The sequence below is a fragment of the Lepisma saccharinum genome, chromosome 11, assembly GCF_977018435.1.
Source record: "Lepisma saccharinum chromosome 11, izLepSacc3.1, whole genome shotgun sequence".
In the NCBI taxonomy this organism is placed as follows: domain Eukaryota; kingdom Metazoa; phylum Arthropoda; class Insecta; order Zygentoma; family Lepismatidae; genus Lepisma; species Lepisma saccharinum.
In genome coordinates, this window is record NC_139239.1 from 76761626 (window position 1) to 76787409 (window position 25784).

Sequence of the window (25784 nt, forward strand, 5' to 3'; positions counted from 1 at the left end):
TTAAACTCTAGATCTAATACCGATTAGTTCATCTCAGCATATAGTGAATTGAGAACAAATTTCTCGTGAAATTGATCTCTCAGAGCAGTGGCGGCGATTAGGGGGCAGTTGGCCCCCACTTTTCGTTACTTTTGCCCCCCCCCCTCCACTGTGCTAAACCTTATGTACCAAGGGGAAGTGAACTGTCCTTGCCCCCCACTTTATGCTCCTTGCCCCCCTAGTTTCGGAACCCAATCGCCGCTACTGGCTCAGAAATATGTTCCGAAAGGCAAAATTTTGTACTGTTGTAAAAATGCAGCAACATATAACTTTTTTCATGTGTATTGAGATAAGCTGCATACGAATATATGCATAGTGCGAACGCATCCGCTAATTGATAAACATTAACTTCAACTTTATTGTGTGAACATTATTTGATATCGTACAGCAACTATAGGGTCTAGGCGTTACAAGGTATCAGGATCAGAGTAGCATAAATTTCATATAACGCTAGACATAAACACAGTAGCCTACTTGCCTTTTAAATACAAGTCATATTTCACCCCACAATGAGAATATCACGGTATGCTAACCACCGATGAAACTGAACGAAGGGATGATCTGCTTTCACGCAAACAAACAAACAAACAAAAAAAAGCTTTTCGAGTATATTACTCTTAAAAGTATCCGCTTTTGCAGCAATTTCCTGCAGCTATCGAGCAGTGTTGCCACAAACCGGATATCTAAAAAATCGCGAAAAGGAATAAATAACTGTAAACTACAACACTGGAATAAGAACCAAAGGGAATAATTGCGAATCCAAAAAAATAATAATGGTAAGACTGTGAGCTATTGTGTTTCGGACTAAATATATATAGGCTACAATTTATGTTTTATATGTTAACCTTGAACTATAAAGTTATGAATTCCCCTCATGTGTGTCAATATTCTATTTTTCTTAACAAGATTCGAGAGACAGCACCAGCCATTTTACATTGGAATTTGGAACATAATAACAAAAAATAACCAAAAAACAACAACAACATAAACTATCTAAAGTAAAGCTATAGAAAATATGATGAGACTAATGAAAAGGCGATAGCTCTTCTTTTATGGAGCTCCTTAAAAGCTCCTTGGGCCATACCGTTATAGAAGCAAATTTCAAAATGACCATATCTGGTTCCAAAATATCTAAGTTAGCAACAGTGTTGTCAAGGTCATTGGAAAGTTATCGTCCAGTTCAGAGGCACCTGCGGGCTTTTCCAACCACGTGACCTATTGAAAAGATCGAGTTTCCGCAACGAGCACGACTTCCTTTAGTCTTCTTGTTTTGATAATAGTTCCAGGCGTCGTTTACTGCAGAAGGCTTGTGTGAATAACCTTTTACTAGAAGAGTTACAGTAACGTAGATGTAAATGGACGCTTCGTTGCATCGTTGACCAGGATTATGCAAAGCAGGTAACGTAGCTACATTGCAATGTTTACCTTTTTGTTGTTACGTAAGAGTTGTATTGGTGTTCCTTTGCTGCATTTCCCTGTATGAGTTGTAATGTTGCTTGTCTGTGATGTGCCCAGGATTTTCGAAAATCGGGGAGGGGAGGGGGTACGCACTTCTTTATAGTAATCGACCCTTATTTTGCCATCCTTTTCTGCATTTGATGTTCTTTTCTTTCTAAGAATACTGAGTCAAAGGCGGGGTTATGACCCAGGCGGGCTATGGCCTCCACCAACCCTCTTGGGCACGCCACTGATTACAACATTTGAACCGTGCTGTGGTCCAGCTTAAAACCAGTAGCATGCTCATGCTTTTCATAAGGAAGGGCGGGGGGGGGGGGTATGATTTGAGTGTATGGGCGTGCGACGTGTCATCGCACGAGACCTTGCTCTTCCGATATGGAACATAAATATTGAATAAGATTCTAAAAGGCTAAAGAAACAGGACAAAATTTGTTTCTTTTTTACAAAGTTTTCATAATTTTGTTTTTTATTATACCCTGTCTCAGATATATCTGGAGCAAGGCGTTTCCGGCGTCTCAGTGGGCGATAACTTTTAAGATAACCTGCAGACTTCTGGCACGGAAATTCCGCGCTTCGGTTCCGCACGTTTCCCTGTAGTGACCGTACACCATTTGATTTCAATGGCAGCAGACAAGAGAAGTTCTAGCTTTACACGCTGCTGTGAAGGGCAGTAACAGCAGTCGCCCCCCCCCCCCCTCCACACAATCCTATTCCCTCTCACGTGTTCATTGGTGGACAGGCACGTAGCCAGGGGAAGAGCTATGAAGCCTTCTCGAAATTCTACAAATATCTCATTTAAATAGTGTGTAGTGGTAATTAGCAGGATTGAACATTAAATCGAGTAAAGTTTATTGTATAATAGAGGAACCAGGTTATAGTTTTATATTCTACCATTTAACCCAAAGAATAAATGGATCCACAGCTCTCAAAATGTATAGTTTTCTTTGTGAGAGGTCACAGAATATAAACTTCATGAGTAAAATTTGGCCCTAACTTTTTTATCCTTCTTTTAACGGAATGTGTAAAAGTATACAGTGGATCGAGTAGCAATGTCTCTCCATTTATACTATAATAAAAATAATATCTTCAATAAATTGGGATTGAAATTGGTATATTTTTAATAACTATAATAGTTATTATTGTAAAATGACAATTATAATCGTGCTAATAATTATACTAATCTAGTTTTATCAGTGGCCGGCCTCCTCTACAAATATTTCTGGCGACGCATGTGCTGATAAAGGATGAGCACCCTCCGAAAAAAATCCTGGCTACGGACCTGTTGGTGGAGCCGTCTCGCGTCACTACTTGCGCAGAGACTTGTTTCCGTTCGCCTGCTCCAGAGATATGTGGGACAGGGTATACATTTAAATACCGTCCAACAATGCATGAATTGTTCGAAAGGGTTCAAAACAATAATTTCTGCTACTCTGCTAGCATAATCCCGTTTCAGTAGAGTGACTGCTGAAGTTATGTTATGTAGCAGAAAAAAGTAATGTCACAGTCAACAATGAATCTGTAGTGCATGCCTGCATATAAACATGATATCTGTTCGCATGTGTGCACAGACCCTCTGGTTAGCGGGGAGTAAAACATATGCGGCGACTTGGGGGGCAAGGCACTTTCTGCCCCTCCCCAAATTCCTCAAGAAGTACATACATTACGTAAAAATTGTTGGCAATCTTGCCACCCCCGATATTTATATGAAGTTGCCGGTTCTTGGCAAGAAACTTGATGAAACTTCTGTCGAAAAAATAAAAGTCTCATTCCATCGCACTGTTTGTTTTACAGTATTGGTGGGTACAAACTTGGGCGTTTGTAGCATGTGCCCGGACCCACCGAAAATCCCCTAATGGTAATTTTAGATGTATTAGTTCAATTACGTAGAAAATATTACACATTTCTCCCCCGTAGTTGCTTGGAACTTTCGTAGGCTTGAAAATACTTAATTTACTTTAAGAGTATAATATCGTTTATTAGCGGCTATAAGATTCCTCTACACTAAATTTCCATGTGAAATTATAAGGGCATGGACGTGAGGAAGGGGGGCAAGAATGGCCCCACCTCTCCCCTGGAAAATGAATGTCAACCTTAGAGTATATATTTCACACATATAATTTTTTTGAATTTTTGAATTTGAATTTAAAATTGTGGGTGCGTCAGCACTAAGACTATTTTGCACACATATATCGTCAAGAATATTTATTACAAAAAAATATTTTTTCTTCTGTTTCATGTCTCGCAACCTCTAGGGCTATCTTATTAATTTACAGGAACTATAATTTTAAAATTGTTGTTACCAAGAAAAAGATGGACGAAAATACAAGGGGAGAAGATCTGCTTAATACAATGAAAACATACGTTAATATTAAATTATCGGATAGGGCATAACGTCAGTCATAGTGTATAATAATATATATCATGCGTTTACGCACTTAATATATCTTTTCTTTATAATTTTGGGAGTTTCTTCGATTCCTACCCGCCGTTGAATTATACACATGCTCGCAACCAGAAAAAAGCAAAGCATAGTGTAAAAAATTAAATTTTTGTATTTTCGACTCATGGCAGCTAGAGACGACCCAAATGACGTCAAGTTTAGTGTTCTTTGTGCATAAACGTACTATATTTAGCTCATTTTCGCAACCATTCCGTTGCGCTTTAATATATTAATTCTTAGGTTCAGGGGAATGTAATTTTCGGAAACTTACGACTGGCTACATAATCTTTAAGCTTTGCTAAACCCATTTTTATTATCGATTTACACGAGAAATTCTTACCTTCATTGAAAATAATGTTTGAATAGCCATCCCATCGTGCTCCAATGTAAAGCTTAGGGCAACCAAATGACGAACGAAATTATTTAGGGACACAACAGGGGTGGCGCCGCCACCGGAAAGTTTGCCAATGAACAGCCCCATTGCCATTCCTTGCCCCCGCCCCCCTTCCCCCATGCTCACGGCTATGTCTGTTCGGGTCCTGTAGCGCCAAAACAACGCCTCATCTAACAAAAAAGTTGAAAAGAAAAGTTGATCACCTGGACGATGTTCTCTACGTAGTATCAAATTTTCTCAGTCGTTCACTGAGAAATCCTGTATTTAGTTTACACATTTATATACAGGGTCGAAAGAAATGTTTCAAATAAAAAACTTTGTGGGGGAAAGAGAATGTAATTATGTATATTTTAGTAGGCGAATATTTTAAAGGTCACTCAATTTTTTTTTAAATAGAAACGTATTTTTTGTGTTTAATATATTATCCCTCTTACAAAAATATTAAAAAGAAACTTTTGTAGAAACCATTTTTTCATTCATCGCGTAGTTTCACAGATAGTTGACAATTAAAAAGTGGTAGAAATTCATACTATTTCACAAGCATCGAAATTTTTATTCCAAAAACGAAAGAAGCTAAATACGCAACTATACATTACAACTAAGGTCTCTCCAAGGTCTCTCTCAGAAAATTCGATTATAGATGGCGGGGAAAGAACTTCCGGTTTGGGCAATGGACATTTCCACTCAATTTTTTTAAAAGCAATTTTAAAAACTACACTTGAAGAAAATAACCCCTGCAATTTTTCTCTGCATTCAGTTTAAGGTAAAAACCAGACTTCCAAAGTTGCGAGCCTAACGTTGCGCTGAAAAACACGCCCTGCCATGTTAATACGTCACTATTCAGAGAGAGCTCGTTTGTCATCTGCTTCGAGCGTCCACCAGTTTACTGGAGGTAGTCCACGGAGAGCCAACGTGTACAGCAGTTTTGCAAATCTGTGTAGAGATAAATAATGAAAGGGAAAGCTATGCTTTATAATGGTCATTCTTCTATTAAATATCCCTGCTGCTCACGTGAAAGATAAACGAAAGAGTTCTGTTGCGTGCGTGTTTTCATCAAGTCACGAGAAAACTATTGCTTGTAAAATTGGTTAGTGACCAAATTTTCAAAAATATATTTTAAACTTATATTTATCGAAATTTATCATACACCATGTAGTGCAAAATAAAAATTTTCACATTCTTCACTTTACTTTTAACGCCTATTTTTACTTTATTTTCCATAAAGCAATTTCAGTCTGTGTTTCATTCTGTTACGCAAATTATGATAAAATATTTTTGTGCAGATAAGAGAAAATACACTGAGAAGATTACATCAGTTGCACAGTACATTTCAAAGCTAAGTTTATGTGTAAATATTACAAGGAAATAATGTATATACTGATATATATTTTGTACTGCGAAAAAAAGCTGCCTCATAACTCTCCCCGAACGCATTAATTAATTGGTTCACAACCTCATCACTAGGGATTCTGTCGAGACGAGACATGGCAGTCTTGGTTTTGTTCTCGTTGAGAGTTGTAAATATCTGTCTCGTGTTTATTTGTAAATGCCTCGTTGACAGTCTCGTCTCGGTTTCGGAGGGTAATTCTCGTTATTGTCTCAAGTCTCGAAAAATATAGAATTGACAACTTATGCAAAGGCTTATCGTACAAACTTTCACAGTGCATAGAGATTATAAAGACGAAACAACTTTTCTTAATTATTTTTTTTGTTTGTTTGTTTGACTCCTCGTTTCAACGCTACGAGCCTTCTAAAACATGATATTATCTTGCTTATACGTGTATATGCAAACCAAACTGCAGATTCAGAATTATCAGGAATGAACTGGCGTTGTAATTATTATACACAAAATTCATGATTTAACTGAGGAACTCACATGTTCCAGGTTTGACTCTCGAGCTGGGCATGACTGTTCCTTCGTGAATGTCCTTTCATTGAAGTGGAAGTTGTTTGGTGGAGGAGGGGGGGGGGTTGCTCGAGCTTTTGGGGACAGTAGGACTTAGGGGATACTTTTATTGTTAACGTTAGTGCTGCTCACGAGACGAGACATTTCCCGTCTCATCTCATAAAAGGAGACGGGAAAAGCGAATGTTTCGAAATGAGACGGGACAGACCAAAGTTTCGTCTCATCTTGTGGGCAGGTTGGGTGATACTTAGATTGTGCTGGTTGGTGTTGGTGGTAGGGGGGGGAGTTTCTCCTGCACCCCGACTTCGAATACTGCTCGTAGTCATTGCCGCGATTACCCAAAAGTGGGAAGAAATGTGACATTAGAGAAGATACATACTAATCATTAAACAATATGACGCAAATGCGACGTAAAAGTAGGATGAATACATAAATTTGTCATATATATACGAGAACTGAAGAAAACTGTAGTTTACTGCAGGAAATTTAAAAACTCCGCGTACTTTTTTTTTAAAAAAATTTTTTATTACCCTATCGTCTCTTATATTTAAGAAATTGGAGTGTAAACTCGAGTGTTCTAAACGCAGGGTGCGAAATCCAGGGGAGGCGGGGAATTTCCCCCCACCAATGATTTTGTCCTGAAATTTCCCCACACCAATTTCTTCCGGGGAGGAGAGTTTTTGTTTTAACAAGAAACAAACAATTAATTTGGGATTCGAATATATTTGACTGAAATAATATCGAAAACGTACAAAAAGAACTGACAACAAAGAGCCTCATCTCTAAGGACACTGAACACCGCTATCCCCAGAACACAGAAATAAGACCGACATGTTCCCTATTTCTTCTCCATTTCTCATCGGCTTTCGTTAGCAACCGCGAAGTATATAAATATATTAATAAAACACGTATTAGCATTTATATGTGGATTTTATACAAGAAACTATTATCTTCTCTTAATGTCTCTTAATTTTTGTCCCTCCCTCCTTAGGCAAATCATTGTTCATAGCATCAGTAGTAACTACATTAAAATCTTCAATTTGCAATTACATTTTGAATGAAGGACTGTCGATATAATATATTGTATATTTTATAATTTAATTTCATTATTAAATAATTGACACATATTTAATGACATTATATATACATGTGTATGTGGGGGGAGTGTGCGTGTATATATATATATATATATACCTAGGTATATAGTGTATGTGACTGTCTGCTGCTTCCCCCCATCAATCTGCAGTGATTTCGCCCTGTCTAAATGTATTGTTATTTTAAAAATTGCGAAGAGAATATGACAAAAATAATTGTAATTCCAGAACAGACATTTTTCTAACAATAATTGTTTGCCAGTCAGAACCTATGTATTGGCAATGAACAAGGCTGTTCACGTGTTCAGCCATTGACTGTTACGTTACCAGTATTGCTTTGTCAGCCTAATGAAAACCCTCTACCGCAGGGACGTAGCTAAGTTGATCAGTTTGGGCGGGAGGGGGGGGGAAACTTAAAATTGTGCGATTTATATATATATCTTGTTGGAAGAGAGCATTATATTCTCCTGTAGCTCCCTAAAATTTACGAATATAGACTCGCAAAATCCACGGCCATTATTCGGGAATCTAAATGCACAATGAACACATTAACTTAATGGCATCTAGACAGTCTTTAAAAATCCATGTATTTTATCTTATGTCAGATTTGAGATACCAAGAACAATGTCATTAGTCGTTACTCCTTAGATTTGTAAATTTGCTCGAAGAAAATTGAGAAGTAGAGAAAACCCTCTTCCGTGGGTTTAGATATAAAAGGGTGTTGAAATGAGGTGTACAAGTATGACAACGGTGCGAAAATGAAATGTTTGTGTAATGAGTTCAAGATAGGCATCCCATGTATATTGTTTATACCAGAATCGAATCCGGCTCCCTTTAGTGCAAGGCGACACCGTTAATCACTATCCCATGGGACATACCCGAGTCTTTTGTGGCGTCGTACTGTACACATTGGAGAATGATGACGATATATATGAAATTTTATGCACACATCTAATTTCTTAAAAGTAATCTTCTTTGTGCGTGCGAAACAGATTATATGATGGCAATAGAAATAACAAAAATCCCGCGCGCTAAAACTATTGCGGTCTCGTCTTTGGTAAGACAGGTTCAAGGTTTGATCCCTGGAAGGAACTCCAAAATTTCTGTGATGGCCCAACATGGTGAGGACAATTGGGAAGCTACTTGAAATCAATATGTAAGCGAATGCCTCTCTCAAAACCAGATGGGACTCGATGTGATGACCTCGCGTCACCGAATGGAAAAACGCTTCGCAGGCTTTGTCATTCAAAATTAATGTTACTGAATAATTGTAGTTTTCTTTAGAGGAACTAAACATTGCTTTTTTGCATAGTACAATGTTGCTTTCTTTCACCCTACTTTTATAGTTATACATTCAAAGGATTCCACTCCCGAAGCATGAACATAACGCGCTACGAAACCAGAGGTCCCAGGTTCGGACCTCTCACAGGTGTGGTTGCATCATGTCTCTCGCATCGCTATTCCTTCGGTTCATCATTCAATCTCATCGTCGCATTTAACCCAAGAGATAGAAAAACGGCGTAAAATAACGAAATAGAAATGATTGATTGACTTGGTTCATTTTACATCACTTTTCTGAAACTGTTTGGCTAATCATGAAGATTAGAATCAGTTAAGATTAAATTGATGAAAGGACCATTACAAAGAAGACACAAGCCCAGGCCGGAATTCGAACCCCGGACACTCTGCTTCGTAGCGTAATCTGCTAACCACTCCATCACCGAGTTGTCAGCCCAAATTGAAATGAAAATTAGAAAATGCCGTATTGAATTTGCAGGTACAGAGTTCACCTCCAATGGCAAAAGATTTTCGCTCCCACTAGGATAGGCAAATAACAGAAAATGCTTGATAAGTAATTTGGCTCTCCATATTTCATGATATTATTATGTAAGTAACTATTATTCGTTATATACTACAAAGGTCGTTCAAGGTTGGCCAAGATTTTCGTGCATAAAATATTAATTAATCAATGTAGCGCTGCATTACTTCAGCAGGACAGACCATGATTCCTTACGAGTAACCATGATCCCTTGTGATGCATTTGGCGCATGCGCAGTAGTGTAAACAAAGATGGCGGCATGTAGTGTATCTGTTGCTGTGGAACGGCGGTGTATAATGAAATTTCTCGTGAAGTACAAGGTGAAATCTGCTGAAATTTGACGTAGACTGCAAGCACAGTATGGTGAACAAACACTGTCACGGGAAAGAGTTTACGAATGGTGTCAATAGTTCAGTGAAGGGCGGGAGTTGGTAGCAAATGAACCGCACGGACACGTTCGCTTAACTGCAGTCACTCCGGTGAATATCGGTGTTGAGCAAGTTATCCATGTGGATTTTTTGGAGAAGGGTGCCACAATTAATGCCCAGTATTACTCAACACTGCTTCACGGTGCTGTACATGGGGCCGTTCGGAAGAAAAGACCTGGAATGTTGTCGAAACATGTCATTCTTCTCCATGACAATGCCAGGGCACACACGGCCCATTTGACTCAAACAACACTGGCCAAGTTGCACTGGGAGGTTTTACCCCGCAGTCCTTACAGCCCAGATGTAGCCCCCAGTGATTTCCACTTGTTTGGTGCTGTTAAAGAGCATTTGGGCGAGACGCGCTTCCAGACAGATGAGGAACTCAAGAACGCTGTCCTGCAGTGGTTACGACACCAACCTACTTCTTTCTACGCCAAAGGCATCAAGGAACTTCCATAACGACGGCAACGGTGTCTGGATGTTCAGGGGGAATACTTTTGAAAAACTGACATAGTTTGGTGCTTCTATGCATTTGTATGTATATTTCCTGTCTATAAATAAAAGTCTTGGTCAACCTTGAATGACCCTTGTAACTTCGGATTAATTCTATTTGTATGTGTAGTCAACTTTCCCGCCTAAGCAGCAGCCACAGCGTCTGCATTTGTTGGGCCAGGGTTGTTAAAGATCAAGGAATTTTAAATAAATTCAATTCCCGTTCAGGAGAGAAAATCAGCAAGCGTAAATGGGTTCTGGACCGTAAAGAACCTTTTCATCTGTAAAGTTTTCAATTCGGTCCAGGAATATTTTTTCCAGATGAATTTAAATTCGGTCCAGGACCCTTAGTTCCTGATGAATTTAAATACGGTCAAGGAACATTTTTTTCCGGATCAGTGTAAATAGGTGTAAATGGGTTCTAGGCCTCAATTCGGTCCAGGAACTTTTTTTTTCCTCCTGAATTTAAATCCTGTGAAGGAATTCTTTTTCCGGTTGATTTTAAATACTGTGCAGGAAGATTGATTGCGGCTGAATTTAATACGGTCCAGGAACCTTTTTTAATGGAACAATGCACTCCTTGGACTGAATGTAAATTGTGCGAGAAAAATGGTTCCGGTCCTCCAACGGAACCCAATAAAACCCATTAGAATTTATTGGTTCCTGAACCTTTGACACCCCTGGTGGAGGCTAAATGAAGAAAAATCACAAAAAGTCGCAATATTTGTCATGAATGTAAAATTTTCAGCAAATGTAGAACAGTTTGCCGGGGCCACGTGAACGTTGCGGGGGGCCAGTGCCCCTCCCTAACAACGTCCCTGCTCTACCGAGTGGCTGAATTATGGTAAATACTGCTATAGTGGAACCACAAGCAAAAAAACCTGCGCAGAAGCACATCTCGCCGGTGGGTGCGGGAAAGGGCAGGGGGAAGCAACATTCGCGCTGGCTCACGTCAGCGTTGCCTGGCCTATTGATTTCTCGGGAGAATTCCTTAATAAACTATTGCTATGGAACCTCCAACGGCCAGCTTAAAAACACGTTTCCTGCTCATCTTACTTGAACATGGAGGGGAGATGTGGAGTGGAACTCCACTCAGCCGTGAAAAGTGCTGTTTGAACTGTGAAATTATGTCAAACGCTACTGAATTGTGCTAGGACATTATTTTATTACTTTTACTACATTACTATTTTTAGATGGCTGAATTTTATCCCACCCTAAACTCTATTTCTATTTTAGTTATTTTACGTCGCTTTTGTGTCTCTACGCGTAAGTACGACAATATGGATGAATGAAAAATTGATGAAATGGATGATGTGACACAAACACAGTGAAACGTCCTTGCCTTACGAGGTAGAAACACTGACTTCGTAGCGTGGGCAAATTATGTTATACATGTATGTGTTTGTGGGTGTGTGAGTGTATTTCTAGCAGATGGGGAGGATGGGTGGCACCCTAGCATAAGCGTTGCTATCTTGAATTATTGAGGAAGACATGCTGTCTAATTCACCAAATATATTTCACATACGTAATGCATTTTCTCATGGTGCAGGACGCGTGCCCACCCCTATCGATAGCTGTACACCAAACACCAGCAGAAGGCAAATTGATTTGTTATTGTTAGCATTCGACTTGAAAGATTGTGGAAAATCGCCGACAACGAAAGGCGGCACGTTAGCTTCATCTGTGAACACAACTTTCTACCATTTCCTGTCATAAAAATTCCTCGCGATAATAGAGGCATCGCAAACCCCTTGTGTCGGTGCTGAGAAAGGGCAAATTTGAGGGTGTTTTCCACGCACCCTCTAACCGGAAAATGCGGAAGAGATGAAAGATGTTGGTCGGTTCCCTCGGGCGGTTTACTTTCTTTTGTTTGAAACATGTTCACTCCCGAAATGGAGATCTTAGGTATATTTTCGCCAAACACAGGGTGCTGGGTTCAGCACCATTGTTACAAAAGTATCTGTGACGTTTACACCGTAAACAATGCGCGCCACTCCCCTTGCCCCCCCCAGTGCGCACGACTATGCCACCCCTCCGCCCCCAAGAACGTCGTTCATCCGCTACTATTAGATCATCGGATTTTCTAGCAGACCTTCTGGTTTCCCAAGGAACAATCTCCCGAATTTTTCAAATCTGACCTGGCAACACTGCCCCGAACACCGATAACGGCAGGGAAGTTGCGCTTTGGACGGAATGTTTTTTTCCTTGTGGTCGAGCTATATACTGTTAGGGTATAATTCAGATCCCAAGAAATGGAGCACACATTATTTTTGCACTGGAAGTTATAACAAGATACTTGTTTTACACAGTAAGAAATGACTGTCGCTTGCACGGCCTATGGTGGAACCACGAGCAAACAACTTGCGCAGACCCGCGGCTCCTGTGCACCGTACCCCCGCGGGTAGGGGAGGGGGAGAGTGAACAATGCTTCCTTATGGCTCGAGGTGGAGGGAAGAAGGGAAAGCTGCGCGGGGACTTCTCGTCCTAAGGTTTTTTCCTTGTTTTTTTTTTTTAGTTTACGGGACGAGCAGAAGCAGGGAGGTGGTCTGGCGTTCGGAAAAGTTCGGAACCATTCGTGAACCTCCACGGATGACGTAAGCCACTGGACATCTCTCAGACTAGCACCAGTATAGGAATTCACACTTCTTCCGTGTTTTTGAAAAGAAATTTGTTTTAAAAATCGAATGAATGTTCTGGTGTGTAAATGTATAGAGCAGACTATATCTAGTAAACTGTATCGCTGAAGGTTAACTATCAATAGAATTAACAGAATTAACATGTAATGAAAAGCGGGAAAGTTAAAATACTTACCCCATGAAAGAAGCATTAACAAGACGCCAGGAAATAGACAAAAAGGACACACACTGCGCACATGTAGCAGACATAAATAATCCAAACATTATTGTTATTTCACTTCACACTCTGTACACGCTTCATTTGAGAGCCTGGATAGATGATTTTTTATATCCCGTGAAGCGTCAACACACGTAAAATATTGAGTACATGTTTCTCATTTGTGTTCTCAAAGTCAAATATACATTAATGTAAATGTAAACTAGATCACAAGCTTTCCCCTCCAAAGACAGTCCTGCCTGACTACAGGTTGGCATTAATTAGACAACAACCCTTTTGTACCTTTCTTGACCTGACTTCGATTTTGTTTAATATTCGAATTTAAATGCCTGATACGAATGTATGTCCGAGTTTTGACAAAGAGATCTACGTATAATTTCCTTCTTTATCATAGGAAACCTGGAAAGTAATATTGATCTCATTGTTTCCATTACTCAACATTTTCTGCTTAAATCGTCAGGAGGATTGTATAAACAAAATGCATTTTGCATTTGCTCAACGATTTGAAAAATCTTCAATAGGTTTATACATGTAGGTGTAAGCTTTTCTTGTGCTAATGCACTTACAATATCACTTCTCGACAACAGTTTCGGTCTGCTTTTGTGACTAAGAAGACATTCGATTTGGTTTTAAAAAAACTCGTCGAAGAATTTCTCTTACTTTCTTAGTCACGTTGAAAGCAGATTGCTTTGATTTGAGAAGTCTTACTAACTGTTGCCTCAAACTTTTATTGCTAATTTGTAAATTCTTCACTTTATGTAATAAACGATTGCATTATTTCTTTACTTTATTTACTTTTTTAGCACTTTCATCCTGTAGTGTCTGCAGTTTCTTTATTTGTTCTTCAGCACATTTTCATTTCTTTTTCAGAGTTTCCAACTCACCATCTTGTTCGAGATTGGGTGTATTGAGTATATTTCCAGTACTCAAAGTCTCTGAATTATGTGCAATGCAAATTATTTTGCGAGAAGATAACTCTTCAAGTATTTCCACTGCTCGCTTTCGAATCTGACGTTTATTGGCACGTCCACTTCGATCAATTATGTAATTTGGCTGTTGCACACTACAATTCACCACACAACCAGGCAAATTTAAACTTGGTACAGCGTTTTTATTAAGCTGCGGTCTACTCTACAGGTAATTCTCAGCAGTTCTGCTTTTATAAGTTTCGTTCGTAATCGGCATCCAGCTGTTATGGTGTTAACAGGATCTAATCTCTTACACTTTGAAAGCCACATCTTGCACGTAATCGGACCCTTTGGAAACGAAAAATAGCTTACACCTATTGTATTTTTGCCGGCTCCCGTGGCGGAGTGGTTAGCACATCGCTCTACGACGCCGGGTTCGAATCCCGACCTGGGCATGGATGTTTGTGAGTGTTCATTCATCAATTTCATCATGTCATCACTCATCCCCATCTTCGCAAATTAGCCAAAAGTGACACAAAAAGCGAAGTAAAATCATGCAGATCAATCAATCAATCAACCTACTGTATTTCTTGCAGTAGCGTACGCAGGATTTCATCAAGGGGGGGTGTTATTTCGAAAACTTTCTACAAATTCACATTACCATTGTTTTATTATACTTAAGTTAATAATAATAATAATAAATTAATTAATCATTCTTATAATTAATTAGTTTAATTACTACTAATAATTACTACTAATGCAGCTGCTATTTATGGAAGAAATAGAACAAAATTACATTTCTTCTGTTTCTTTGTTACAAAATAATTGTCTAGTCAACGGTTATTTGTATATGATAAGTGAGACATTTTAAGTGTGAAGAAAATCCATAAAAAAAGCAAATATATTAAATTTATTGAAATAATTGAAATATGAAACTCATTGAAGGAGCCGCGCTGGTCTAGTCTGACAACTTCGTGGGATATCCGGGTTCGATTCCCGGAATTTGTTGGAATTTATCCAGCCTTGTCTCCGCACCCAGCCTCATAGCAATAGGTACCTGAGAGCAACCCTGGGGGATGAAGGCTGCCGGAGCATGGTGCTGATCACATCACCCCCCTTCCTTATGCAAAATAGTTCGAGATCGAGAATGTTTGGGGCTCACCACACCACTACGTGTGCCTTCATGGCACGGGGGAATTTACATTACCTTTACCTATGGAACTCGCCCAGGATGATGATGAAGCGCGAGAATACATGTTGCTAAATTCCACTGAGTCTATGTTTTCGTTGAAAAGTAAGTTTATAGACATTCCAACACATTTATCACTTCTAGGTGATTCACAAAGCACTTCTTCAACATTATTTAATGATGTGGATGTAGACTCAGCATCACTTGAGAGTTCACAAGGGGATGCGAAATCAGTACCGGGAAGAACGTTTGCAATAAGGTCGGCACACTGCGACGAAGCAAGGAATTTTCATAATTCTCGCGAGAGTCACTGCGCAACTTTTTGCAAAAAAAATTGCAAAATTGAACTTTGCGGCCCCTTAGATTGTGTTTGGAATGTTGTGTTTTTCTTCATGCTGCATGGGAATAATAATTCAAATTATTATTATTATCATTATTATTATTATTATTATTATTATTATTATTATTATTATTATTACTGTCGCAGATCTTTGACTGTGATAAATTAGCCATTTTTAATTTTTTTCTACAGCATTTTCCATAATATTTCAAAAGCTCAAAGGGTTTAAACCCGGTAACCCCCCCCCCCTTGCGTACGCCACTGATTTCTTGCGTTGTTCGGACACAAAGCAACAGCACAATTGCGCGGCATCTTCCTGAAGTGTTACTGTTGTTGAAAAAACCTCCACTATCACACAAGCTACAGAAAAAGGAAATACAAGGTACTTTCACTTCCCTCGCACAAATTCAGATCCTGTAATAAGCGGAAGCGTCACGGTTGGGACCGCCAACGACCCTGTTTTTTCAGCTTCGGGAGGTAAGACTGCGCCCGCATTTCTAAAGGATGACGTCAGGCCTGTCTAGCCTGTGCAGAGGACGTTTTCAAATCTGTGACGTAGGAGATGAATTTCAGCAGTGTTTGAAGGCGTGTATCTCGAGAACCAAAACAAATATCGCCGAGATATTTTGCACATTTCAGTTTGGTGTCATTATTAGTAAAATGAATAGATTCAAAACGTTTTTCATGTCATAGTGGAAATGTCCATTTTCCAATAGAAACAAGCGGAATACAGATCGTCACCGAGCTTATTTTCTTATAAAAGATCGGATACAAAATGGATCACTTGAAATTTTTGAGTGATATATAGAGAAACAAGGGTACCTAGAAATGATTGGCAATCTCCCGGATCCTTTGGATGAAGATTTACGAAAAATAGCAGTATTTTCCAAGACAATGTTGATCTTCTACCAACAGTTCGTGTTAAGGCTTCTGCAGTTGAAATGAAGGTTACATAAATTATAAACATTGAAATACTTCAATTTTACAACAGTAAAATGTATAATTTTCGACACTGTGTAGTCAAACACAGCCCCTTTAATTTTATCATTTGGCTTAGAGAGAGCGTCGTCAGAAATTTTGGTAGGGGATAATAATAATATAATAATCCTTAGCGCGACAGCCCATGAAGGGCCTTGGCTTACCTACCGACTGCCGGTCTCCCTCCCACACTTTCCTTCGTCACCTCTAAGCGTGGAGATCTTCAACCAGTATTGGAATAGTCGGGGGGTCGGCCCGACGTATCCCCAGCCGTTATAATAGGTCGTCTCGACCGGATTACGCTCACTCACTCGGAGCTCCCCAATTTCCTCACGATGGTGGGTTGCCACCGGCCCTATACGTAGGCCGAATAAATTCCGACCAGAGCCGGATTCGAACCTACGCCATCCCGCAGCGAGAGATAAAGACCAGTAATAAAAGTAGAATAGCAGAAATAATAATAATTACAACTGTTATAAATGTTATACAATAAATAATTAATAAACTAATGAAATAAATTGTATTCTAAATTTATTATTATTTATTTATTAATGCTCTTCGAGTGCATATCCAGCACAACAGTTACAATACTGAAATGCACAGTTATTGTATTTTATTATTAACATTTGCAAGTGTTGTTCAAGAAAAGACATTAGAAGTTAGTAAAAAGTTTTACTAATAAAGTTTACATTGATTACATGCTGCCCAGAAGAATAAACATAATGCAAAAACGGGTATTGAAATTTGTGATGTGCACAGGCCCAGGCACGTATCCAGGAATTCCTTTCGGGGGGGGCTCAACACCATTTTTTAAGGGGTATAGTAAGAACCTCACAATTGTATGTTTAAGACCAGTGGTGGCAATTGGGTTCCAAAACGAGGGGGGGGGGTGGTGCGGAGGGCGTTGCAAGGAAAGTTTACTTTCTCTTGGTAGCCAAAGCTTAACATTAAGAGGCCATAATTTTGAAGCAGAAAAATAAAAAATGGGGAGCAACTATCCCTTAAATCGTTGCCACTGTAAGGCTATCATTTTAATCAGAACGTGAAATCGGAACATTTTTTACCACTCGACTCTTCTGTTTCCATGCATTAATAATGTGTGCCGGAACCATCTCAGTATGTGTGTTTGTCCATTTCTTCTCATCAGGTATAAAAACATCTATGGTATCTTTGAGTGTTTTTACGAAGCTGTTACACATGCACGGGATGGACAATCCACTCGACAACGCGAGATTCAAATTGTGGGTTGCGAACTGGACGCAGACAGCTCTCGAATATTTCTCTCTAATTCGAGCCTGAACACCACTAACGTGTCTTGTCCTCCCATTTTTTCAGCTCTTATAAAAGCCGAAACCCACCAAATTGTTCCGATTCAGGCCTTAGCACTCACAAGTATTCAAAAATGCCTGTCACAGCTTTCGCTGTCTTGTTATATATCGGCACGAAACAAAGGAAGTCTTCTCGAATACAGGTGGATCACGAAACAATTAATGCATAATGAAAACCCTTCCGTTCCCAGCACATCTAATGTTTCGTCTCCCAGTATGATCAAATGCTTACTCATTTATCTCCAGTGACGTGCCCAAGGGAGGGTTGGTGAGGTAATAACCCCATTTGACCCAGTATTCCTTTTTTTTTAAAAAAAAGAAAAAAAAGAAGAGGAACGTCAAAGACAGGGAAAAAATGGCAAAATCAGGACTGACTACCAAAAATAGTATGCGTAACCCCTCTCCCTTCCGAAAATCCTGGGCACGCCTCTCTTTATCTCGGACACATTTTTTAAAATGAACTCACCAGAAGTTTTTATCATCGTATTGGAGATTGAAGTAAGATGCGTTCTTCCTGCAGGTTTGAATATGATCCTTTAGGGTGCTGTGGTCTACCTGCCTTCACACCTAACCTTAACAAGGCCCTAATTTTCCATCCTTGTGACTTGGATTTTCAAGACTTAGGAAGGTTTCAGACCGAAGGGACACGCGATACATGTCGATTGGAATGGGCCAATCAACAGCAACGTTTCACACCGTAGCGACACAAAAGGCCGCACAAACCTAATCTTCAGGCGACACGGTCTGAAATCTCCCTTATTAGGCCACTGTCATTGTCACCTTGAAGTAGTAGCTCTTGTTGACCACAGAAAAAAATTATCCGCAACCGGTGATAATGCTCCTCAGTTTTCTTCTCTCTCCTATATTTTTTGTGCTTGTTCACTATGCAGGCAACACCTTATGATTTGATATACACAGGACATGTACTATGTAGACATTTTAACGAAAAATCGGTTGAAGTCAAGGATGACTAGGTGGCTCAGTTGGTAGAGCCCTGATGTGGGTCCTGGTAGAGCCTGCAATTTCCGCCTAAAATGTCTACATATGCAACATCTTCTTGCTTTCTCTTCTCGACATTCATAAAATTTTCGGCTGTCTCTTTATGGTAGTTAAGTGTTTGAATGTGTTTCGAACCCAATAGGCTTAAACAAAAGTATTTTTTTATATCATGAAATTCTCAGACTGCATATACGAAATTTAGTTCTGGCAAAACTAAATCATCACTCAAAACTTTGATTTTCAGTTGATCTATGCAGCTTATTTCTGTTTTAATATCCGGTACTGATGAAATATTCACTTTAGAGAGAGAGAGAGAGAGAGAGAGAGAGAGAGAGAGAGAGAGTGAAAGAGAGAGAGTCCTTGATCTCTTCGGCCCTCGAACCGAGCTAGCACTACTCTGAGGCCCCGGAAGTTCTGCTGTCGTCAATGTCTTCATTTTCGAATCACTATATCTTATAAAGCAACCAGAGGACGCTGACTGATCTGATCACCAATCGACTGTATGAATTGTCACACTTACCTCTGAAATCTCATTAACCGATTCTTTGTACAGATCAATCAAAAAATTGAATCGGCGTATTTATATACTCATTATATTGTAGAACGTTCCGCAGATAAAACGATCGTTAATATCGCCAGTAATTGACTCCTTCTCTCATTCAAGAACGTACCCTCTCCCGCCTTCCAGAGATTAGAAATTACAACGAATCGCCCTACGTGTGGCTCTACCTTTGTTGTGCAGCATCCAAATGCTGACAAGTCTCTACAAGTCCTCAAGTGCGCTGAGTCAACACCGAAAGCGCAAGAAAAGTGTACGTGCAATATTACCAACAACAGGGTTATAGAACATTCTCAGTCTTGCCTCGATACTTGTCTATCTCGTTAAATCATCGTTACATTATTCAAAAAGCCAAAAACCTAATTTTATCTAGTGTAAAATAAAAAAAATCATGGGGGGGGGGGGCTCGAGCCACATCAACCCCACCTTGGATACGTGCTATTAACAATAACAGGGTTATAGAACATTCTCCATCTTGTCTCGATAATTATTTCTCCCAAATTATCATGAAATTATTCAAGAAGCCAAAATCCTAATTTTATCTAGTGTAAACAGAAAAAAAATCCTGAAGGGGGGCTCAAGCCTCCTGATTCCCACCTTGGATACGTGCTATTGACAATAATAGGGTTATAGAACACTCTCCGTCTTGTCTCGATAATTATTTCTCTCAGATTTATAAATTTATTATCTTCACATTATTCAAGACGCCAAAAATCTAATTTTATCTAGTGCAAATTTAAAACTTTCCTGAGGGGGGGGCTCGAGCCACCTCATACCCACCTTGGCTACGTGCTATTAATAATAACAGGGGTATAAAACATGCACCGTCTTGCCTCGATAATTATCTCTCTCCTTACATTATTTTAACATTATTTAAGAAGCCAAAAACCTAATTTTATCTAACGTAAAGTGAAAAATTTCCTGGGGATAGGGTCGAGCCCCCTGTGCCCCATCTTGGATACGTGCTATTATTAATAACAGGGTTACGGAACATTCTCCGTCTTGCCTCCATAATTATTTCTTTCCTTAAATTATTGTCACATTATTTTATTTCACACCACAAGAAACAAAAAAAAACTCATTTTATCTAGTGTAAACCTAAAACTTTCGGGGGGGGCTCGAGCCCCCTGGATACGTGCCTGCACAGGCCCATAGCCAGGAATTCTTTGTAGGGGGGGGAAGTCAATCCTAGATGGGGCACATTTTTAATATATTGTGTTGCATTGGCAGATATAGCAGGTTACACAGACGCACTTGTCCCTCCCCCAAAAGAGATAAGTAAGAGAAAAGGAATGATATCTTGAAACTCCAATGAACAAAAAAAAACTTCGAGCAACATCAAAAAGCAATATTTCGATAATGACCTTTCCAGATTGCCAAAGAATATAAAGTTTAACACAAATAGGCTAATAGGGACTGTATCTACTTGATATTTACAGGTCGATAATGTTAATAAACGATTAATATGTACCAACAGCTTTGGGCCTCTCTGCACAACTGGTTAAGGGAGCCCTTTATAAATCATGCTTCATAATGATTCCCTCTATGCAAGATTTTTATGCACAAAGGAATCTAACGAGAATCCAACAACACCATTGTGTTGTGTTATGCAAGAAAAATCAAATTAATTAAATAATAATGGTTACATATTATCTACACTTTGATGAATTGTGTAAAAATTTGTAATACATTTTTTGTAGGCCTACTTGCTAATACATTAAAACATGGGTCCCTTACTCCACCATGGATTCTATTTGCTTCAAATGAAAGACTCTTGCATCATTACAGACAATGTTTGCCTACTGGTTACGTTAACCATTTTGCAAAATATTGTGTGAATTATAGGTGAAATACATGTGTTTGACACCCGAAAAGCAAATAGCAATCCCTTGATTGATCTATGACTTCTTGGATTACAGTGTCATCATTAATATTTTATATAAATTTTATAGAAGGAAATGTATCCTCTTTACATTATGAAAAAATTAATGACTATGGTACGAAACCGAACGATATAAGGGGCCTCTTTCACCGTACCCCTATTACCGCGGCACAAGGTCTCTGGGCCGCTTATCGCCATCACTTTTTGTGCAGAAGCTTACAAACCCCAAATATCAGGTTTTTTTTTCTATGCTGATACTGATTTCTGCCAGTCACAGAATGGCTTAAGATATATGAATAAAATTAGGACAGTCCACTCCATAGAAGAAGAGTTGACATAATTATTTGTCAAAAAATTAGGTTGTGCCTGAGGTACTTTAACAGACAACGTCTGCTACAGGCACAATCAATTGTCATTTTCTTGAACCCATATTCATAGGGTGCTGCCTGATAGCACCGACAACTTTCACAGCCTGTACAGGACATCAAGACAAGCAAGTTTTCTCAGTCACTATTTGCTTGTCTAATTCTTCTTTCGATGTTACAAGCAATCGAAATATGGCATCTTCTGTCCTTAATGTATGCAATCCCATTGATAGCTTTGCAGTTGCAAATGTCATTTATTTTTACTGCCGTTTAAAATTCTGAGAGCAATATATAAGATGCTATGGAAACTATATCATGGAAACAGTCAGAGTTAAGACTTAACTTTTCCTTTATGAAATGAATATCATAACACACACTTATGTTGCTTATCTTATTTGCATATGCGAGCGAAGTGAGCAAGAACATTTTACGAAATGTACTTTTATAAAATTTGAATTCGAGGGGGCAATTGCCCCTCTGTACCCCCTGCAAGTGCCCTTATCCATCTGGAAGAAAAATGCAAGAAACACTTGAAAACTAATTCCATCTTGAGTATCCATTTGTCCTGCTATTCTTAGAGTCTGCTAGTCAGGTTTCTTTACTTCAATGTTTGCCCCCCCCCTAGATTGGACTTCCTTCCAAGATTGGGGGGACAATGCCCCTGCTCCCCTGTGGTTGCAGCACTGTTTGTGAGTGCCTCATCATAAATAATTTCACGTCAACACTCATTGTCACGATTAACTAGATGTGGCAGAAAAGCAACGCTAAGTAACAAAAATCAAATGTCCACTCCTTCTCTCTATCACATGAATCGCTATTACCAAAAGGTAGACTGGCGAAACAAAAAAAAAAAGATGCTGTTCAAACTTCATAGCAACACATCCAAGAAAAATATCCAAATACATTAGGCACCTTTAATACAAGACTACTCAAAATGTCACAACAGTTCTAGAAAATTGGACTTTGAAAATTGCAAAATCATTTCACGAAGTCTGAATCTGGAAGGGAATTTTCCCCCCAATCCTGATACGACATTATATGGAATCCCACACACCTTCATAAATCACAAAATCAATAAATGTCTTTGTTATGTTGCTAGAGTAATACAGGATATAATTGTAAAGATTAGTGAGAATTCCAGGTAGAAATGTGTTCTGTATTTTTCACAGGGGGGGGGGGTAAAGCAGACTCTCAGGGGGGGCAGTTGCCCCCCTGCCCCCCTCTAGCTACGGGCCTGTATGTGCAGTGTGCAGTGAAAATCCGATGGAAAAAACTCCCCGAGTAGCAATCAGAAAGAAATGTATGCCGAAAAAGTACAGTGATGATTTTTTATGGTAAATAATATAAGTGACGTAAATGAGAACAAAAATCCACCAATAAGAGATAGTTACTATGTAAAGGACAATAATTATAGAAACTGTGTAAATGTATATCATTTAAATGTTCAGGGTATATCAGGTAAAACACTAAATTTGGATCTTCTCATAAAAGAAGAAACCGAAATGGTACACGTTCTATGCATTACGGAGCACTGCCTCTCAAAAGATGAAATCAAATTTGCACAAATTTACAATTATCAATTAATAAGCTTCTCCAGTAGATCAATGATTAGGCACGGAGGTACCAGCATATTTGTTAAACAAGGTGTAAGAGTGAAAAAATTATCCCAAAAAGAGTAGAAGCAATTGAAAAACAGTTTGAATTCAGCATAATATATCTCCTTGACCTCAAAGTCTTGGTTGGATGGAGATTGTGCAACTTTTATACAAAAACTAACAATGCTTTTGGATGAACTAAAAACACTAGAATCAGAAATTATAATATGTGGGGATCTGAACATTAACTTCCTAAAAGACACAGGGCGTAAGGTACACTTTGTGACAACACTAAACACACATGGCCTCGAACAAGTTATCAGCTCACCTACACGAATAACACCAAACTCAGTTTCTTTGATAGACCACATGATCATCCACAGAGAAGCAAAAATGTTCCAGCATAAAAATATAAGTGTACATTATTCTGATCATGAAGCACAATTTCTTTTACTAGAGTGTAGAAACAAAAAAATAACAGTTAAAAGCAACAAAGAAAATACAAAAAAGACTATACACAAAGGAGACAATTGATGTACTCATGCAGAAGCTAGGGGAAGAAAGGTAAGGTGCCATTTATCAACTTCCCTGCACAAATAAGAAATTCAATGTCGTCCTAAAAAAAATTTGCCTATTCCACAATGAATGCTTTCCTGTAAAACAAGTAAATATAAGAAATAAAGAAAAATCCTGAATAACAAATGGAATAGAAATATCTAGCAGAAAAATAAAATTACTTCATGCAGAAAGTAAAGTAAGTAATGGCCCTAATTTTATAGCGTACTGCAAAAGGTATAAGAAAACATATCAATTAGTATTAAGAGACACAAAAATCAGACATAATGACATAAGGATACAAACATCGGATAACAAATGCAAAGCCATGTGGGATATAATCCGAAGTGTGACATTTCCAAAATTTCTGTGGCTGCATATCAATGGTGGTTAGATCTGTAATTATCAAGTATTGTATACTTTAAACAACTTAAATGTACAATGATTGCAACAGGCAATGATATTATCAACACGTTACTAAAAGAAAATACCACATTCATACAAATTAAAATGAAAAAATCTTCATAAATACAAATAATTTTAATTGTATTGCAGAAGAACTATGCAAGCATTTTGTTGTGAACAGAAACTACAAAATGACTAACTTTATGTACCAAATAATAATAATAATGATCATGACATGTTAACTTTCAATATAAAACACATTCCTTCTTACGTCATTTGCACTTATGAATTTGTTTGCAATTTTGGTAATTCAATATTTTTAGTCATTTCTTTATGAACATGCAAAATTGCCAAATCATTCAATCTTTTTTGGGTCATTGTTGACCGGAAAAACGTTTCCAATCGTCTAAGTGCTGAAAATGACCGCTCAGAGGTACAAGAAGTAACAGGTATAGTTAAAATCACTCGTACAAACTTCACAAATTCTGTGAGCATTTCACGCATGGGACCACTGTTTTCTCTACTTAAAATATTTGTAATGTCTGACAAGTTGGCCACTTTTTCTTTGTTCGTTCGGCACACATCTAGAAACATGTCACTTTGCAATGTTAGCTTGTCTTTATCAAAGTATCCCATAGAACTGCAGAATTCGATCAGCACCAATTTGAGCGATAGCAAAAGCTGCAAGTTGTGAAATAAGTTCCAAAACCTTTGTTTGAAATCTACGATTTAGCGAATCCACAGCCACATCAATTATTTCAAAAAATATTTGTCTGTACATTTCCTGCGGCGTTCGATGCATACGAGGATCACTACCTTCGTCGTAGCATTTTGGCATCTTCCATTTTCTAGGCAAAACTGGTTCATCAATGTTCAATTCCTCCGCTTTTCTCATGGTTTCATTCCACAACTCAAAAAAATATATCCGTTTGTGAAGCTAAACTTGCAGACAAAGTTTCCACCAAAGTTTTGATTTCTCGGTATGACAATGATTTCTTCTGAAAAGAAGAATGAAGTTGTTTAATCCTGCCGAAAACTGAAATTAACATTTTCAGGAAAATAAGAAATCTGAATTGATGTAAGTTTGAAAAATATCCACTAGCCTTCCCACCGACTTCACTTTTTTCTTCTGACAGATCTTCCAAAAATTTGAAGAGAACGTCATAATCACTTTCCAACGATTGTAGTGATTTTACCCTCACACACCACCTTGTGGGACAGAATGGTCGCAAAGTCAGTCTGGGAATGTTTTTTACAACACCATCTTCGTTGTCTTCTTGTAGCGATTGAAACACTGCTAGCCTCTTTGGCGAATGTCTTACAAATTATATTAATTCACGAAGAATCACCACAAAGTCTCGCACATAACTGATACTTTGCATCGCATCTTGCACTACCAAATTCAAATTATGCACCGAACAATGAACAAATATAGCTCTCGGCTCCAACTGAATAATCCTACTTTGTAATTCTGTTAAATGTTCACTGACATTACTCACGCCATCATAACATTGACCACGACAGTATTTAATGTCAAGAGATAAACGTCTTATGACATCCTGGACGACTTCAAACAATGTCCTAGAACTTGTTGAAGTTACTTCATAGAAGCCCATAAACACTTCTTCAACTTGCAGATTTTCATCGACAAATCTGAAGCATATGGATATTTGTTCCTCACTGATATGTCGGAAGCCTCATCTACATCGCTGGATAATAGAGACAATTGCATTCAATATATCGTGAGAAACCCACTTA

General features: G+C 38.6%; 1 protein-coding gene across 1 annotated transcript in view; it reads left to right on the forward strand.

The window, feature by feature from the left end:
* The first annotated feature begins 1270 nt into the window (after positions 1–1270).
* The window catches only part of LOC145994935 (uncharacterized), a 32066-nt gene continuing 7552 nt past the window's right edge, over positions 1271–25784 (forward strand). Inside the window, exon 1 of the mRNA XM_083131445.1 lies at positions 1271–1437. The gene's annotated coding sequence lies outside the window, so the exon portion shown is untranslated. The remainder of the gene's footprint in view (positions 1438–25784) is intronic.